Genomic DNA, 13,989 nt, shown 5'->3' with positions numbered 1-13,989 from the left:
TAATATAAGTCTCTGTGTGTTTACTTGGTTGGGCCTGAGCAGTTGCAGGACTGGCAGGTGAGAGAGATTTATGTCCTGACTATGGGCCAGGCAGGACCAGGAAAACTCTAGCTACACTTTCACTGTTTTTGTTTTTTTTTTTTCTTTTTCTTTATTATTACGTGTTTTAAATATTATACATCAGCCATGGGTTCCCCTGTCCTCCCCCCACCTGCCCCCACCCCTACCTTCCTCCCAGGCACTCCACTCCATTCCCATGTCCTCCAGGATCAAGACATCCCTGGGGATTCATTTAAACATGGTGGATTCAGTACAGGCAGGTCCTGTCACCTCCTTCCAGACTGAGCAAAGTGTTCCTGTGTAAGCCCAAGGTTTCAAACAGCCAGCTCATGCACTAAGGACAGATCCTGGTCCCACAGACTGGGTGCCTCCAAAGCAGATCAAGCTATTCAATTGTCTCACTTATCCAGAGGGCCTGATACAGCTGGGGGCTCCACAGCCTTTGGTTCATAATTCATGTGCGTCCATTTGTTTGGCTATTTGTCCCTGTGCTTTTTGCAATCTTGGATTCAACAATTCACGCTCTTGCAGACCCTCCTCTTTCTGGACAGTTGGACACCTGGAGCTCCACCTGGGGCCTGGCTGAGGATCTCTGCATCCACTTCCATCAGTTACTGGATTCCAGCAGGACAGTTAGGGTGTTTAGCCATCTGATCACTGGACTAGGTCAGATCAGGCTTTCCCTCGACAATTGCCAGCAGTCTACAGAGGATGTATCATTGTGGATTTTTGGGGACCTCTCGAGCACTCTGCCTATTCCTGTTCTCATGTGGTCTTCATTTATCATGGTCTGTTATTCCTAGTTCTCCCTTTCTGTTCTTGATCCAGCTGGGATCTCCTGTTCCCCTAAGCTTTCTTTCCCTCAGAACTTGCCTTTCATTATTCCCACTGTTGTCCAGGTTGTTCATGTAGATCTCATCCATTTCTCTGTCATTGGGTGATCCTTGGGTCTTTCCTAGGGTCCCGTTTTCTAGGTAGCCTCCCTGGAGTTGTGTAGCAGTATAGTCATCTTTGTTTTACATCTAGTATCCTCCTATGAGTGAGTACATACCATGTTTGTCCTTCTGAGTCTGGGTTACCTCACTCAGGATGATTTTTTCTAGATCCATCCATTTGCCTGCAAATCTCATGATATCATTGTTTTTCTCTGCTGAGTAGTACTCCATTGTGTATATGTACCATATTTTCTTTATCCATTCTTCAGTTGAAGGGCATCTAGGTTGTTTCCAGGTTCTGGCTATTACAAACAAAGCTGATATGAACATAGCTGAGCAAATGCCCTTGTAGTATGATTGAGCATTGCTTGGGTATATGCCCAAGAGTGCTATAGCTGGGTCTTAGGGGAGATGGATTCCCAATTTTCTAAGGAAGCATCATATTGATTTTCAAAGTGACTTTAAAAGCTTGCATTCCCACCAGCTCCCCTTGCTCCACATCCTCTCTAGCATAAGCTGTCTTCTGTGGTTTTGATCTTAGCCATTCTTACAGGTGTAAGGTGGTTTCTCAGAGTCATTTTGATTTGCATTTCCCGGATAATTAGGGATGTTGAGCAATTCCTTAAATGTCTTTCAGTCATTTGAACTTCCTCTGTGGAGAATTCTCTGTTTACTTCTATAGCCCATTTCTTCATTGGACTGTTGGGCATTTTGATGTCTAATTTCTTGAGTTATTTATATATTCTGGATATCAGCCCTCTGTCAGATGTGGGGTTGGTGAAGACCTTTTCCCATTCTGTAGGCTGTCCCTTTGTCTTGTTGACCATGTCCTTTGCTCTACAAAAGCTTCTCAGTTTCAACAGGTCCCATTGATTGATTGTTTCTGTCAGTGTCTGTGTTACTGGTGTTATATTTAGAAAATGATCTCCAGTGCCAATGCATTCAAGAGTACTTCCTACTTTCTCTACTATCAGGTTCAGAGTAGCTGGATTTATGTTGCAGTCTTTGATCCACATGGATTTAAGTTTTGTCCATGGTGACAGATATGGATCTGTTTGCAGCCTTCTACACACTGACATCCAGTTATGCCAGCACCATTTGTTGACGATGCTTTCTTTTTTCCATTGTACATTTTTGGCTTCTTTGTGCATGGGTTAATGTCAGGGTCTTCAATTCGATTCCATTGGTCCACATGTTGGTTTTTATGCCAGTACCAAGCTGTTTTTATTGCAGTAGCTCTATAGTAGAGCTTGAGGTTGGGGATTGTGATGCCTCCAGAGGTTGTTTTATTGTACAGGATTCTTTTGGCTATCCTGGGTTTTTTGTTTTTGCATATGAAGTTGAGTATTATTCTTTCCAGATCTGTGAAGAATTGTGTTGGTAATTTGATGGGAATTGCGTTGAATCTGTAGATTGCTTTTGGTAAGATCACCATTTTTACTATGTTAATCCTGCCTATCCATGATAAAGAGGCTATTTTTTTTTTTTACTTATAGGGATTATGGGTTTTAAAATTGTTTACATGTTTAACATTATTGTACCATTATATTTATTTTGTTTATTCTCCAGGAATCTCATGTAGAAGATTTTTATCATATTTTCAACATTGACAAACTTCTCCAATGTTTGTCCCATTTTCTTCCCTCATAAATTCATGTTCTTTCTCTTTTTTTTTTTTTTTTTTTAAATTCTGTGCGTAGTGTAATTGTATTTATTATTTTGGAAAAAAATGCATTTCCCATTTCTTTACCCTTTTTAAAATTTTTTTCTGGTTATTTTATGTAAGTATATTTATAGCAACTTGCCCTAGAACTCAATAAGTTGCAGATGATAGTCTTAAACCTAACACAAGCCTCTTAGTTCAGTCTCTAGAGTGTTAGCATTAATAGGGATTATTATTTCTGAGTGATATTAGAGTTCAGAATTTTGAGTGGTATGATTAATAAAATGTATAAGAATAAACATTGTTTTCTTCCTCCTGATTGTAGGATGACATTTAGTTTTAATTATGATGTTGGCTAAAGGATTTTGTTGGTTATGTACTTTAATTGAAATAATCACTACCTTTCCTTAAATTTCTGAGCATTTTTTTCTTTATGCATTGTATTTTGTTGTAAATTTTCTTACAAAATTTGGTATAATTTTTGCTTTTAGCTTACTGATACTGTGATTCATATTGACTGATTTTTATAAATTTGAGTGACTTTTATACACTGGACCATATCAAAAGTTATTGAGGTCCAGCCCCTCAATAGCCTTCACCCAGAGTTCCAGAAGATATGTTGCTGGTGGCTGATTAATCTGCAGGATACTCTAATAATCTATGTACATGGAATTCTTTATTCACTTTATTCTTTTGAGTCAGTTCTCTCTATACACAGCTTCTATTCTGCTCTCATGCCTGGCTCCTTTCTTCTCAGATTTTTTTTCTCCATTTACCTACTGTACCCTCTAAATGCTATCTTAATTCCTTTGTCTTAGTATCTTTCTCATATGGCTCTTCCTCATCTTCCATCTCATTCTTCTAGTTCCTCAGTAATGTTTTCTTCAAGTCTTTGAGGTTTACAGTTATATAACCATGAAATAGTGATGCTCTGGCCAAAGCAAGGCCACCAGGCTTGAATTCTCTCCAGGTCAAAAGTAGGGGCAATAAAATCCACACAAAAGAGCAATAATTGCCAGCCATCATCTGCAACCCAAAAGGGAAGTGATTAATGGGGAATAGAATCCCCTGAGGGCTAAATTCCATCCAAATCTGAGCAAAGGAGATTTTATGTGTTATGACTAGTTAAAATGCTTGGAGTCTATCAGTGACAAATGAAAATAAAACTGTCTTATTTTTCATTGGCCCCTTATCTGTCCAAGATATCTTGGCTACTTCTGTTTTCTGGCAGGGCAGGGGAGTGCACTTGAAGCCTAGGCAGCCTGAGTCATTTTGATGTACCTGTAAGTAGAAACCCTTTGGGTCTGAGTAAATACTTAAAGGTAGATCTAAAATTAGAGATAAGACTTTAGAAAGAGAGAAAGTCAAGCTTAATTAACACATTTGCCAGACCTTCTCAAACAGATAGTCTGGAGGCTTATTCTGTTCTTAGAGAGTACAGAGATATCTCTGATGAGAAACTTTCATACAACAGGATGGTTCTAGCTGGATGGTGCTAATGACGATAATAATTACAGTGAGGCTTCAAACTGGGGTTCTGACTACATACTGCTATTAGCATAGACACTTATCTAAATATTCCTTTAGTAGAGGGGAAATGGTCCCCCTAAATTGATCAGCACACTGTTATTAACAAAGGAATTGAATGAAAAAGCTACAATAGTACACAAGAAATTTCATTGCAGGGAAATAGCTAATAATCAAAAGCTAGTATTATCAAGACTCCTTGAGCCTTGGCTTGATCTCTGGAAGGCCCCAAGGTATAGCTTGTCATAATCAGCTAAAAAATCTACTTCATATTATTGAGGCTTACAGCAGGACTAAATGGATATGGTTATAATGAATAAAAGTGTCCATATACTTTTCTTTACCAGTAAGATTGTTTCTAGACTTATAATATGTATAAGTAAATATTGAATATCAATAAATTAAACAAAACAGAATACAGTACTCTTTTCACATCCCTTCCTCTGAATAGCAGTGACTTAGCTTTAGAGAACATGCTCATGATACTCCATCTCTAACTGAGGAGAGATTGGCAGTTGATAGCTGCTGGGTAAGGAAAAGTCTATTTTCCTTGGGAGGTTCCATTGCTGATCCAGGGGATGAAACCATACCCACAAGCTCTGTGTGTATCACTAAGTAGATCCAAGTAGATACTAGAAAAAGAAGAAACTTCCAAAGTGACATGAATGTGGGATGAGGGTATTGCTGAGGTGCCTAAAAGCAATGAAAGTTGTAAATGATAGGAAGATACAATCAAAATTTTATATTATTCAGACCACTCATTCATTAATTCTTTCTCTGTAGGTTTCACATCTTTTCACAATCACCATTCAACAACTGCATAGCCATCTCTTATCCAAGTTGTAATTCTAATTCATGATATGATGGGTTTTGCAAGTCAGGAAATTCTTGGTGCAAGAAAGAACTGATAGAAATGCCCAGACAATTGCCACTCCCTTCTCTACTGATTCTCAGTGGGAAACTGGGCCTGAGGTACATGGAGAATAAAGCATTTCCTGCACTTCTGCAATTGGTTTTTTTTTATTTTATTTTAATGTCTGTGCAGCCATGTCAGATCTCTGTCTGGAAAAGGGAGTGTCTCCTATAGAGTGGAGCTTCCCCAGTATGTTCCGCCCCTCCCCTGGATGAGTCCTAAGTTCTTTCCTTCAGGAAGCATAAGACTTATTTGGCGTTAGCAGAAGAGCCTCCTTTACTATCATAACCAAACAATTATATCTAATCTGTGCTATTTTGCTATGCTAGAGGTTAGCCACTAGTAATGCCTCTATTTTTTTAGGGTATATGACATCTTGCAGTAGTTAACCTGCTAGCTCTCAAGCCCCTCATCTAGCTTATGCTTTTTATTGTCCAGTGGTTTTTCTCTCAGTGTGACAGGTACCTAAGAGAAACAGTTTAAAAGAAAGAATAACTTATTTGTAATAATGATTTCAGAGATTTTAGTAAATGGCCATTTGGCTATGGTTTGGACCTGAGATAATGAAGATCATGGTGGCAAAAGTGTGATAAAGTAGAAGTGGACCCCTAATGGTAAGAAAAAAGCAGATAGATGTGGATAGGAAAGTCTGGAGACCAGTATAGTTTTTCAGAGCACACTTTTAATTCTACCTGTCATCTACCAACATAGTGCCACCCTCTGGGGACTTAGGCTTAAACATATAAGTCTGTGGGGGCCATTTAATATTTGAAGTATAATATTCCTTCTTCAGTTTTCCCTTAAACAATTTTCTAAGTTAACAGATGTATAATAGTAGGGGGATATAGAGGAAATGGACTTGTATTTGTCTTGCTTGAACATTAAGTCCCTTGAGTAATCCTTCCTGAAAAAGTAAATGTACTTTCCAAGCAATTACATTAAATCACACTCTCCAGGCACCATTTGCAAGGCTAAACATTTAGGAAAAATCTCCTGGAGTTTCTGATTAGATGAACTGTTCAGATAAACTGTAAGTCTTAGCACACAATGTTACTAAATGTGGCACAGTTATTTCACATGAATTATATTAACTATTCTCTGCATTTTAATAAATATGTGGTTTACTTACTCACTTTGCAATACAATGCATTTCATAGAATTTAGGGACCCAAAACACACCAATGGTAATTATGCTATTGCAAGGCATTTACTAATTCATTAGAAACAGACATTTCTAAACACATTCCCATCAATTTTAAAGCAATTAAGATGGCTATTAAGATATCTTTCTGAGGTTAGTTTCACTAAACAATTTCTGAGCAGAGAATGACCAATATTTAGGTTTACATTATGAGTGTGACAAGACTGATTTCATCCTCATGCATGTGAGAACATGCACTCTTGATTACAGCTTGTAGCATAGCTGACCAGTAATCCAGTATTCAATAGAGATAACCAATAATAGGGCTGTTGCTGAGTGGTATAGTGTTTGTCTAGCAAGTTCAAGGTTCTGGGTTCAAACCCAAAAGTGCACAAGCCAATGACACATACAACTCTAAACTGTCTTTGTATCAATGTGTGTCCGATAAGGGATTAACTATAGTCTAAAGTACGAAAACTCAAAGGGAAACTTCAAAACACATACTTCTTGGTTAATAGTGACTTGTGGAGTTATGATCACTCTGACAGAATTCAGGGTTGTACTTACTATAATTGCAGTTTTATTCTTCCTGCCTCCCTTTATTTCCCTGGGACTAAGAAAAATCAATTTCCTTCATTTTTAACAACAACCAAAAAAAGAAAAATCTTCTGTAGCAGATAGGAATGATTTCCCTTTAAGAGACTAAAATGAAAAATAAAAACTTAAGTTCAGATCAAGAAATAACACCTTGCTGATTGGTTGTCATTCTGTCTTTCAGTATGTTTTTCATAATTGGAGAGACAGAATCACAGCATAAATTTTCAAGGCCAGCACCCCATTTCTCATCTCTATTGATTTTCTATTCTTTTCAAAGTGGTAACTGCTCCGACATTTACATTAATAGGGCTTACTTCAGATAAAGCAATAGATCATTTTCTCCACCCCAAGTCTGTATCAGTCAAAATAGATTGCAGAGGGAAAATTTTCAATGAATAAAAAATCAAGTAAGCAATCCTGGCAAGATAGTTTAAAGCAAGTAGGAAAAAAAAGAAAGAAAGAAAAAGAAAGAAAAAATTTTAAAACAAAGAAAGAAAGAAAACCAAAGCAGGGAAAAATAACTAGGATTCTGGGGAGACAGAGCCATTAATAAAGTGTTCTTACCATTTAAGTATATGGGTCTGAGTTCTATTATCAACATCCACATAAAACTCCAGGCTTGATAAAGTGTGTTTGTAATTCCAGCACCCAGGTCAAAAGGCTCCTTAGAGGTAATAAAAATAAATGTCAAGTTCTGGGATCAGAGTGAGACCTCATCCCCAAAAAATAAAGCAGAGAGTGACTTGAGAAGATGCTGGATATTGACCTCTGGCCTACATACATGTACCCCCAGAGAGAGAGAGAGAGACAGAGAGACAGAGACACAGAAACAGAGAGACACAGAAAGAGAGACACAGAGAGAGACAAGGATATCTATGTTGTTTTATAAATTAGACTTAAAGAAAAAGTTTATAAAACATTATTTTTGCATATGTAAATATATTGAAGAAATTTAGAACAAAGAAAACTTAACCTGTCCAGTTTTTTCAACCATGCCAGCTCTCTCACAAACATTAGCATGATGACACAAGATGTACATGTGTAGTGAAGTACGTATCTGCCTCATGTGACTTTGCATGATGCCAGTGCCAAAGCTCACTATCATCAGTATATATTTTGGCAATTCTTACAATATTCTATGATGTACCTTTTCTCTAGCATAATGGAAAGTTGTATTTACATACCTATTGTTCATAATCCTTATTAGGGAAATCATGTTTTTCAAACCTTCCCAATATAGTCATATATTTGGGTTTCATTTTCTGAACTAATTTTAAATAAATTAACTTTATAGCCAAAATAGAGGCTAAAAGACAGTTTATTGGCAGAGTATAGTAGTGTGCGTAGTTTCTTAGAATCAAGTAGAACAATCATAAATAGCAGCTATAGTATAGCTGGAAATTGAATAAACATTTATTAGAGAACATTGGGTAAATCTTCCAGAGAACATCATAAGTCTGTGTGCTTGATTCACTTCTGTATCTTCTCCATCTTCCAGTTCTCCTTTACATCCAACATGACGTAAGCTCCCATCTGAACAAGTATGTACATGAAGATGTACATCACATCATCTTCAGCCTCTATCTAAGGGCTACTGTATCTTAGTAAAGCCAGACCACCAACATGTCTCACCCCTCTACACTGTAGAAGTTCAACTCTAGGTGTGTGTTGTTGAGATGCTACTGGCTACTGTCACCCACAAAACTTTAATCTTAGCTCCTTCTGTGATCCAGAACATTGAGCATAATAGAATTCTGTATGTACAGCATCTGCCATACTGACAGGGTAATAATTTCATGTCAGGCTGTGTAGGCCTGGAAGCTATTGATCCTGACCAATGCCCTGCTCAGACACTGGAGCTTTCAGTCTAAAAGGTGCAAGCTGTTCTGTGCTCCAGGCAATAGACTGTTAACCAAAGGAGGTCATACAAAGGAAATACAGACCTCAGGAACAAAGGAAGTATTTTACTCAATATATTCAACATCAAGCAAACAGCATCCAGAAAGCCAATGTGGAGATTGGTGACAATGACTTTAATGTTTGACTATAAATGCATGTTTTTCATAATTGCCATAAACTAGGCAGAGACTTACTAGTTTACAAAGCAAGCAAATAGGCAAACAACAGCTAAGCAGAGCCTAATGTATAATCCTGAAAACCCAGAAGTAATCTTGAAATGAGGCAGACTAGGAAGTAATTTATAATCAAGTTCAGAGTATGAAAGTGATCAGATAATCAATACTCGTTAACAATAGACAGTTCAATTACAAATTTAAAGATCGATGAATAGAAATTGAGCAATTCAATGTAAAGATACAAAATGAACAACAACAACAAAAACCCAATTGCTTCTGTCATAATTTACTGCTGTCCATGACTGAAATTTGGGTGTTGGGGCCTAACTTGATATTAAGTGTAATTTTAGAGGATCTTGTTCTGCAGGTGATAAAAATTTTCTAAAATTTATTGTGATAGTTCAGCAACCATGAAAACATTTTATATCTTTGGTTTGTATATATTGGATGCAAGAATTATATATGCCATTTGAAACATATCCATGTATCCACCAATGTCACATGTGCCAATGATACTGTTATAAAAAGTATGACAAATGAAACTCAGAGATAATTCCTCAGGAATTTATTTCCCTTGGAAAAAGTGACTTCAAATTCTTAGAGATCATATCAAATGAAATGCATCATTTTTGTGTGACTAATCCCAGGTTTTCTTTCCTATGTTTAATCTAGGAGCAAAAGAAATGAAGAACATGGAGCTAAAAGAGGAACTAACCTGGTGTGGAAAGGGGGAAGTGGAAGGAACTAACGAGAGAGTATTAGAGGAAGTGAAATGCATCACAGTGCATCACATGCCTGTGTGGAAAGGCCATATTGAAACCCATCTGTAGCATTAATGAATTGTGTTATTTCTAAAGTGATAAGGACAATGATATTGCTCATCCCTTTGAGGCCCTTTCTAGCAGAGGATGCTGGATAGCCCAAGAAAGATTAAAAAATGCAAATATCGCTAATTTCTCCAGTTATGATATTGCACTATTCAGTTTTACTTTTGCTTAATAAACTTAGTGGACTATGTTGTGTTTCCATCTCATTTTCTGAGACAGACACTCTTTGGCCTGAAGCACACAAATTAGTAGACCAGCTGGATTGTGAGGCCCAGATATTTGCCTGTCTATCTTAACAGTGCTGAAATTACAAGTGTGCATCATCATACCCAGGTTTTTACTTGACTGCTAGAAATTAAATCCATGTTTTTATAGTTTTGACAGTAAGTGTAATGACGAATCTATTTTTCCAGCCTAATAAAATAATATCCGTATTGATATTTCATTATTTTGCAATCTCATTGGTTGAATCTAATTTCCTTGCTTAGAAAATATGATGTCTACTAATTCATCAACAGTTACTTAATCTCTACTAGAGGAGAAGTATTTGGTTGAAAGTGGAAGATGTACATGCAGGGCCTGTTTAATGTAGAGAGTATAGTGTGGTGCATTGATGTGATTAATGTATATGTACATTGTGTGTGTGTGTGTGTGTGTGTGTGTGTGTGTGTGTGTGTGTGAATATAGATGCATGTATGTGTATTGTGTTGGACACATGCATATTTATGCAGATGTGAAGACCAATAGAAGATTTCAGCATCCTTCTCTATTGTTCTCTCCTGTATTCCTTTGAGACAAAGTCTGTCACTTATCATGGAGCTAGCTCCCATGATCAACATGTCTAACTTTCCCACAGTTACAGAGGTACATTTGGCCATGCCTGGCTTTTGCCTGGGTGCTGCGCATTTGAAGTCAGATCACCATGCTTGTGCATCAAGCACTGTTAACCAGTGAGACATTTCCCCAGCCCGAGTGTGCTTCTCTTCTCTAGGTGCTCATATTCTATATCATTATGGGTTTCTCTTCCAGTTGAAAAATGTCTTTTCATATGTGAAAATTCACACTAAATTTAACATCAAGCTTATTACTATCTTTTCATCTATAGATGTGTGGACACTGTTGCTAGTAGTAATCACAATGCAGAATATAATTCTCTGTTGTATCTGCAAACTTTTCAAGTTTTGTAGAAGTTTGAATTAAAGCTCTTTATCTCATATTTTCCAAAGATGTTCCTGCTGTTATCATGGTTTTGTTCCTAAAAGCAAAAGAAATAAAAGGACTATGAAATATTCACTGATTAAATGTGTTTTTAATTATGAAGCTATCTGTGAAAATGTATCCCTTGGCATGTGTGAGAATCATCATTAGCCTTGAAGGCAAATTTTGTAATATTTGACTAATATCCCAGGAATCTGTGAGTTAAGTTGTGATCAGTGTTCTTCATATCATTATAAAACCCAAAGGCTCTGACTATTAAAATAGTGGTCCCAGGATTAACAACAATAAGAATAATAATTTGAAATAGAAATTAAACACAAGAATCTCTCTCATTCTGCTTGAATATTTTAGAGAGCTATAATAATTTTATCCATAGCACATATATTCCTCTTTTAGTTTCTTGCATTGTTAATTGGAGAAGAGTTTGTATCTTACAAATATTTGCAAACATAGCTAAATTTTCATTAAATTTTATTTACCAGAAATTTTTAACATGGGGAACATATTAAACAGTAATTATGTTGTCACAAAACATGACACTGATCCTTTGTAGTGCTGAGTATGATGTACTTATATTATCTGTAAGCACTATAGTTCATTGTTTATCTTGGTGTGCCCTATTATTTTAATTTTATGAAAATATCCAACTAATTGAACTAACACTGATAACGTGGTTTTCTAAACTCTTTTAACATTTATTCCTTTAATCTAATTTTTAATTATTTATTTATTTTGCATCCTGGCTACAATTTCATCTCTATTTCTGTTGAAAAAAAGGGCAAGCCTCCCATAGATATCAATAAAATATGTCATATCAAATTTTAGCAGGACTAAGCACCTCCCCATGTGTAAGGCTAAGCTAGGCAACCAGTATGAATAATAGTGTCCCTAAAGCCAGCAAAAAGTTGTAGATGGCTCCTGCTTCCACTGTTAAGAGGTCCACAGGAACACCAGTCTATACAACTGTCTCATAGGCTCTCTGGTGCCAGTTCTGTCTGTGAATTCCTATGATCACAGGTGAGTTGATTATTTGGGTTTCCATATGGTGTTCTTGATCCATCTGGATCCTAAAATCATTCCTCCCTTTCTGCCACAAGATTCCCCAAGCTCAGTCTAATATTTCAATATGTGTCTCTGAATAAGTTTCCATAAGTTGCTGTATTAAGCCTCTCTGATAATAAATGGGCTCAGCACCCATATATGAGTATAGCTGAATCCTTTCACATGGCACATATGGAGATTTATATTACAGTTTGGTTATGTAGCCCAAGTGAACTTACAAAGTTAACAGATGTGTTTTACCTGCTCAAACAGAGAACAGAGAATGATCTTTAGCTGATTTGTGGATTCCTCACATTTCATGCTTGTGTTAATGTAGACATGTATGTTACCTTTAAAATTTTGTGTGTTTTCAGATAAAAATAAAGATCGCATACCAATAAAGACAAATAGCCCCAGTGATGCAGCCTTACAGAATGCCTCCATTGCAGTTTCCGTAACAATCTGCATCAGAACTACTTCGAAGCACCTAACTGAGAGGGTCCAGCATCACAGACTACTCTAGCCAGGACTTCAGACAAGCCCTATACTTCCCCATTATACACTAGACAATAAATGTACAGCTAGCTCTCCCAGGACTTCACCATCATCTCAATTCTCTCAGGGTTCCTTAAAGATAGCATAGGCCCAAGACCACAGGAACTGATTTTAAGAACATGATACTCTCATTCCTGAGAGGTATGGTGAGTGGTTTTTGTTCTTTCAGTGAGTTATGGATGTTAGTCATCATTTAGGGGGATTGGTTGGAAATTTGTTACTGGTCATGGTAAGAAAGGAAACTAAGAAAAGGAGTTTGGATCTCTTTCTGAGAAGAAAAAGAGGGGATATAAAATGATAGGATAAAAGGACAGATTATTGATTTTAACTTTAAACAAAGAAACAACTATTAATCTCAATATTTTACATCAGTATATTGATACAAATTTAATACTATTTTTCTTGTAACGTACTGTATATATGTTTCTATTCTTGTTTAAGGTAGTTTTGTATATTGATACAAATTCAAAAACATTTTTGTTACAATATACTGTAAGGTATTCTACCTATGCAGCTCATTTAAAAATTTAACCTAAAATTTTAGTTCTTGAAAGACACTATTATAAACAATTTTAATAATTAAAATACTTAAGAAATATAGGTTTCACTTTGTAATTAAATACCATATTTACTCCATCTATGGCAATTGAAAGTTTTGCTGGGTATAGTAGTCTGGGCTGCTTTGAGAAGTTGAGTGTAATTCTAATAGGTCTGCCTTTATATGTTACTTGACCTTTTTTCCTATGGCTACTAACATTCTGCTATGGGAAATGTCAGAACAGCACCAGTTACATAGATATCAACAGAGAGATCATGCTGACTTAGAAGTTACCCACAATCTAGTACATAAAACATTGACAGTGCAGCATAATCCTCATGTGATTCCTGTGCACATTAAAACACTGATCTTGTATTTAGTCTTTTGTAAGATAGTGGTTGTTTTGGGTTAAGTTTTATACTAGGTTCTCAAAAGCATCATAAAAACACTTAATAGAAGAGAACAGAAATGCTGTCACTCAAAGGACAGGAGATGAGCAGCTCACACAAAAGTTGCTCTCAAATCAATTTTCTTTTCATCCTCAAAAGAGAAGTCCTACCATGCTTCCTTCTTGGTGGTCAGTGTTTTCTGGCAGTCTTGGTGGGTTTTCACTTGGTGCATTGCTTCAACCTTCATCCTAAATTAATTTTTAAATTATGTGTGTGTGTGTGTGTGTGTGTGTGTGTGTGTGTGTGTGTGTGTGTGTCATTGTGTCCTATGGTCTTTCTGTAAGCCATTGCATTGGACAGGGAAATGCCATCAACTAGTATGATATCAACTCATTATTCCTTTGTTAATTTCCAATTACATATATGGATAGCAAATTGCAAATTTTCATTCTCAGCTTTTTACAAGAGATAAATTTTAGGGAAATTATTCAGCTTACTTACTGATGTATA

Source organism: Onychomys torridus, chromosome 3, assembly GCF_903995425.1.
Source record: "Onychomys torridus chromosome 3, mOncTor1.1, whole genome shotgun sequence".
NCBI classification, from domain to species: Eukaryota; Metazoa; Chordata; class Mammalia; order Rodentia; family Cricetidae; genus Onychomys; species Onychomys torridus.
This window is presented reverse-complemented; position numbering follows the sequence as displayed.